The 6715-nt window shown below is 44.2% G+C and overlaps 1 protein-coding gene across 1 annotated transcript in view; it reads right to left on the minus strand.

The window, feature by feature from the left end:
• Positions 1 to 4279, minus strand: part of ABLIM1 (actin binding LIM protein 1) — a 176931-nt gene extending 172652 nt beyond the window's left edge. The window contains exon 1 of the mRNA XM_021709761.1: positions 4177 to 4279. The gene's annotated coding sequence lies outside the window, so the exon portion shown is untranslated. The remainder of the gene's footprint in view (positions 1 to 4176) is intronic.
• Positions 4280 to 6715: the final 2436 nt, after the last annotated feature.

Below are 6715 nucleotides of genomic sequence, written 5' to 3' on the forward strand. Positions count from 1 at the left end.
ATCTCTGAACTCCAGTGCAGGTCAGAAAGCAAAAATTCAATTTTGGATGTTTTTACTTTTGAAATGCCTACTAAATATCTCAGGCAATGAGACTGTCAGATTGAGACCAGTAAAGAAAACTCAGCAACCTTCAGTGTCCTCAAGCAGAGGCCATAACAGGTCGTACACAAGGCCACAAGGCTTAGACAGAGCCTTTCCTTCAAATCAGAACTAGCCTTGTCTTGACCAAGTTACTCTCTGGGGGACAGACCATGGAACCAGACCACCAGAAACAAGACATCTGAGAAAGGACATTTGAAATAGAAATCTCCTTGTCAATAAATATCACAAACCTGTGACAGAGTACTAATAGTTGTAACTTGCACTGAGTTGTCTGCAATATTCAGTCTCCCAGGTAACACACAAATTCCCTCTCTTAACTCCCTTTCTCTCTCGGTAGCACCATCACTCCCTTATCCACATGCGTTTGAAACGGCACAATGCTTGATGACTTCCAAAGCCCTTCCATCTGCTCTATCTCATGTCACTCTCACAAGAGCTCTCAGGTAGGAAGAGGAGGTACGGTTAACCCCTTCTCCTAGAAATGAGCCGACTGAGGCTTAGAGGAATGAAGAGATTTGCCCAAGGTGGTGCAGCCAAGAAACAAAGAGTTTGCAGTAACCTTCTGCCAAGACTTCTAATCCGGAATAATCTTTACACCAGAATAATCCCCTAATCACTGACCTGACGTTTGAAACCTTGCAGTCATCATTGTCTCCACCCTCTCTTTCACTTCCCACTAAATGCTGGCCACCCTTACATTCCTTACTCATCCGTTCTCTCACTCTACTAATCCAGGACCTCACCCATTTTCACAGATTGCTGAGTTTCCTACTCCCTGGCTCTTTTTTCTCCAGTGTAACCTACAAAGCATAGTTGACTTGAGGAGGTGGAGCGTAACTCCCCACTCCTGAAGTGTGGGCTGTGCACGATGGTTTCCTTTCAAAGAATACAGTATGGCTAGGAAGAAAAAAAAATGAGTAACTTTAGGGAAATGTGACACACACTACATCAGTCAGGTAATCAAGGTCAACATCACCAGTGATAATTCATATTAAGAGACTGTATCTTTGATATGATGTGAGGAAAATGGGTATTTTGCCTCTGTGGTCTTCCCCCCAAAAACCCCATAATCCTAGTCTCATCATGAGAAAAATCCCAAATTGAGGGACATTCTACATAACAGTATTCTTCAAAATTATCAAGATCATTAAAAACAAAGTCTGGAAACTGTCACAGCCAAGAAGAGCCTAAGGAGACGTGATGACTAAATGTAATGGAGGAGCCTGGATGGGATATTAGAACAGAAAAGGGACCTTAAGTAAAAACTAAGAAAAATTCGAATAAAGTATGACCTCTGTTCATAATAAAGTGCTAATATTGGTCTAGCAATTGTAACACATGTTAATGTAAGATGTTACTAATAGGGGAAAATGAATGTCTGATATATGGGAACTCTGAATTACCTTCTCAGTTTTCTATTAATCTAAAAGTCTTTGGGAGGCTGAGGTGAGTGGATTGCCTGAGCCCGCGGGTTCGAGACCCGCCTGGGCAGCGAGACCTCATCTCTACAATAAATTAAAAAAGCAGCCAGGCGTGGTAGCACGCGCCTGTAGTTCCGGCTACTCGGAAGGCTGAGGCGGAAGGATCGCCGGAGCCCAGCAGGTCGAGGCTGCAGTGGCCGGGAGCAGCCACTGCACTCCAGTCTGGGTGACAGAGTGAGACTCCAACTAAAAAAAAAAAGTAAAGTTTATTTTAAAATGAACAAGAACAAAATCAAAAAACTTTCAATGGCTCTCCTGGTCCCAAGTCATCAAGTCTGCCTACTTTCAGAGATCTTCAATAACATGGCTCACGCTAGTTTTTCAGACATTTAAGAGGGAACTACATTTGCTGAGTACTTATCACTGTGTTAAGTGGTTTTGAACTTGGGTAGTCTGACCCCAGAGACTGAGCGCTAAAATGCTCTACCCTTTGTTTGTATTAAAATACAAATCTCCCTTGACCTGGGCCTTATGACCACTTCCTGGTCTAGTATCTTTTTTTCCCAAAAATGCTTTCACTCTGTTGTAACCCTTTTTGGGAATAGTTTCTCTCCTCTCCACTTGTTCAAATTAAATCAGACTTACAAGGCCTAGCCCAGATCCTTATGATTCTCTGAACTTTCACTGTGGCTTAGAGATTGGTTATTTCCTTCTCCTCCATGTCCTCTGGCATTGACTATCTTCACCATCACCCAGCACTTGATTTTCTTTTCCTTTATGTTTATTTTGCTTTTGTTTCACAATGAATCAATCCTGTTCCTACAACACTGCAAGCTCAGTGGTCAATTCCTCCAAATTTCTGAAATAGTTCTGACTTCAAATATCAAATAACCCGAGTTGTCATCTCTGTACTTCTCAGTACAATTTTTTGAATAGGGAAAACAGGGTTACCAGCCAACACCACTTTTGGGGCATCTTCCACAAGAAGCTATAGAATCCTGAACTTCCAACATCACAATAAATAACTAGAGAACACTATTATATTATTACAAGTAAAATGTATTGAACACATAACTATGCTCCAGGCACTGTGATAATTAATATATACTCATAATCACAAATAATCCTCATAGCTGCCTTCTGGGATACTGCTGTATAATTCCTGATTTGCAGAGGAGAAAACCGAGGCTAAGAAGAGTTAAATACCTTGCCCAAGATCACACAGCTAAGACGTAGTGGTCTCCAAAGTCCATGCTTGGAAGGCCTGTGTAAAAGGTTTCCACTGGAAAACATTCTCCAGCATGGAAGGAAATAAAGTTAGTACAATGTATTCACTCAGTTCTGATTACACAGCTCAGAAGGAGCTGCATTATCATTCCATAGGTAACACCTCTAGTAAATAAGCAGATGGGAAAAATACTTAAAATATAGAAAGAAATTATTCCAGGATGGAGTCATTTACGGGAAAAGAATACTTACAGAGTAAGAGTGAGACAGTAAGGAAATGCAACCTGCCATCAGGGAACCCTCTCTGCTGCCTCCAGCCTAAGAAGAGGCCTGGATTGGTCATCTGACTCTGGTTGGAGTATGTCTGGATCTGAAAGCACAAGATGATCCTCTGCATGGTAAGGTTGATTTCTGCTTCAGGACTGGAATCCTATTCTCACGGAAGCCTATGTTTCAGAGAGGCTGCTTCCTTACCTAGACTATTTTCTCTGCTTCTACCCCATTAGTTCTCACTGAAGTGTAAACACACATCACAAAGACGTGCTCTCCCCTACCTCCTACTCCCTTTCTTTGTGCTAGAATGGCGCTAGTATTGTGCCTAGGAAACAAGAAACACAAGACTTCAAATAAATGCACAGAACGCTTAATTTGCAGTTTACTTAAAAGTCTATTTCCTGCTGTGGCAAGTGGTAGTTACTTGAAGCTACACACACAGTCAACCTGTCATTAGTTGTCCAAAAGCTTCTTCTCTTGAATTGGTTTCCACAACCTAATTTTCTTATACCATGTGAGTTTGGTAATCAGCATTATTATTTGGCACAAACACTCCCGGAGGGCGGGCAGTATGAGAACAGGTTTCCCTGCCACTGTGGCTCTCTGCTCGTGATGCCCAGATACTTGATTTGCCTTTTCTGTGGCAACACGATAGGTCTTAGCTATTCCTCCAAACATAAAAGACATTGTCAGCAACTCATCAGCTGGACTCCTGATTACAGAAACAGTCTCTGCTCACTTCCAGGTAATCTGACTCCCCCAAGGCAAAGAAGTACTAGGATTATCATGGTTCAGTCAGGAAATTTCCTCTTTGTAAATCATTTGATGCACTTGCCCCGATGTGCTACACTGGCCTTCTCTATGTGAAGGTTAATCTTAGAAAGGCATTTTAAATTGCCTTGGTGCCTTCTCCTCCTCCTCATAAGAGTGACTCCTGCAACACACCTTTTGAGATGACTCACTAAGCCAGCACCCTTCTTTGACCTTCCCTAGCCTTTCTCTGACTGTGTTCAGTCATTTATATACAAGTCCTAACTCTTCTCCCTAAGTAATTAGAAGGGACCTCAGACTAGAAGTTAAGAGACTTGATTCACAGTCCTGCCTTTCCTGTCACGTGCCTCAACCTCCCTGAGACTGTGAATGCATGCCCTACCTCCCAGGGTGGCAGTGGTAGTGGTAGTGAGGCCATCTCCTCCTGGAAGCCTGCTATGATTTGAACGCCCACTCCAAAATCATGTTGAAATTTAATTGCCATTATAAGTGTTAAGAGGTGGGACCTTTAAGAGGTGATCAGGTCACAAAGTCTCTGCCCTCATGAAAGGATTAATGCTGTTATGGCAGGAATGAGGCAGTTGTCACAGGAGTGGGTTCTGATGAAAGGATCAAGTTCGGCCCCCATCCTCTCTGTCGTACATGCTGGTTTGCCCTTTCACCTCCCACCATGGGATGAAACAGCAAGAAGGCCCTCATCAGATGCGGTCCTTGGACCGTGGACCCTAGCCTCAAGAACTATAAGATATAAACCTCTTCTCTTTACAAAGTACCCAGTCGGTGGTATTCTGTTATAGCACACAAAATGGACTAAGACAGAGCCCTAGCAGCCCCAGCCTGGCACACAGATGCCTGTGTCAGCTGGCTGTCAGGAAAGAGTGTCACCATGTGAACAGAAATTTCTGAAGCATTACAAAAATCCCTTCTGAAATTTGACTGAAACTTATAAGGTCACCCAGGCATCTCAATTTGTCTCTACCCCAGCAATTCCACTTAAAATGGATCAAGTCAACCGGGCTCGGTGGCTCAGCCTGTAATCCCACGCCTTTGGGAAGCTGAGGTGAGTGGATTGCCTGAGCCCGCGGGTTCGAGACCCGCCTGGGCAACTTGGCGAGACCTCATCTCTACAATAAATCAAAAAATCAGCCGGGCATGGTAGCGTACGCCTGTAATCCCGGCTACTCGGAAGGCTGAAGCGGAAGGTTCGCCAGAGCCCAGCAGGTCAAGGCTGCGGTGGCCGGGAGCGGCCACTGCACTCCAGTCTGGGCGACAGAGTGAGACTCCAACTCAAAAAAAAAAAATGGGTCAAGTCAAGCCAATGAGCAGTGGCTTCAGTCTGAACTCTGCTGGCAGAACATCACTTCCTTGTGGACTGTGAGAGAGAGACATCTGTGAGGATTCTGAGAGTGGGAGGACCGTGGTCCTGCTTGAGCCGTTTATGGGAACACAAGTTACGAGAGGGCCTGAGTCTATTAGCATTTAGGTCTAGGGTCCTGAAACAGGGTTTAGCTTAGGCATGGTATCACCATTGCCTTCTACCCCCTAATTCCAAATCCAGACATTGCAGAGAGGTTTATAAAAAACCCCAAAGAACGAAGATGTTGACTAAAGTGTCCCTGTTTGGTACAACCCTGTCTGATAAGTTCAGGAAGCCTCCCAGCTGTCTCTGCCTTTTCTTTTTGGTTGCTTCTACTTATATCCCTGGATGCAATTGGAATCATTAAATGGTTAAAAATAGCATTTCAGACAAACTCCTGAAATGGTTAATAAGTGTTTGGCACTTCACCATTTATAAAAGTTGTTCAAAGATAATAACTCCCATGATCCCATCAACCCCAATTATTCTCATTCTCCAGGTATGAGAATTTAGCTTCAATTTTTTTTTTTTAAATTTAGAGACAGGGTCTTACTCTGTCATCCAGGCTGGAGTGCAATGGTGTGATCATAGCTCACTGCAATCTTGACCTCCTGGGCTCAAGTGATCCTTCTGCCTCAGCCTCTTGAGTAGCTGGGACTACAGGCACTCAGCTAATTTTTTATTTTTTAGAGACAGGACCTCACTATGTTTCCCAGGCTGGTCTTGAACTCCTGGCCTCTGGTGATTCTCCCGCTCTGCCTCCCAAATAGCTGGGATTACAGGCACAAGCCACCATTCCCAGTTAGCTTCAGAAATGTTAAAGAACTTACTCCAGCAGTGGGGAGCTCTAGTCAGCTGGGGGGAGTCGGCTCTACCCAGCCCTTCCCAACTGTGTGGTCACTGATTTCACCTTGGCAGCTTGAAATTGGCTATGGTGAAAGCAATTTACACCATGGAAATTGGCAGACTTTACAAATCAGGGCCTTCCTCTCCCTGCCCTCTACAGAACTGGTTGTTAAACATTTACCAGCACACCAAGGTTATACTGCTAGTAAACAGCAAAGTGAGGTTTTTAATTCAGGTGCTTATAAATTTCAGAAACATAGGCCAGGCGCAGTGACTCATGCCTATAATTCCAACACTTTGGGAGGCCAAGGTGAGAGGATTGCCTGAGCCCATGGGTTTGAGACCAGCCTGGGCAAACTGGCAAGACTTCATCTCTACAATAAATCAAAAAATTAGCCGGGTATGGTAACACATGCCTGTAGTTCCAGTTACTTTGGAAGGCTGAGGTGGAAGGAACGCCTGAGCCCAGCTGGTAAAGGCTGCAGTGGCTGTGAGTGTGCCACTGCACTCCAGCCTGGGTGACAGAGTGAGACTCCAACTCAAAACTAAATAAATAAATAAATTTCAGAAACAAGAATTTGGACTCTTTCTGAAAAAGCACTCCTGCTCCTGCTCTGTGAATAAATACACAAACTCACTTTCCCCTGGGTCTCTCCAGTGTCTGTACACCCACTGGGGGATGACACACAAGACCTGTGTTCACAGCATCATATCAGAC

Source organism: Carlito syrichta, unplaced genomic scaffold, assembly GCF_000164805.1.
Source record: "Carlito syrichta isolate Samal-C Ts95f unplaced genomic scaffold, Tarsius_syrichta-2.0.1 Scaffold281088, whole genome shotgun sequence".
Lineage (NCBI taxonomy): Eukaryota > Metazoa > Chordata > Mammalia > Primates > Tarsiidae > Carlito > Carlito syrichta.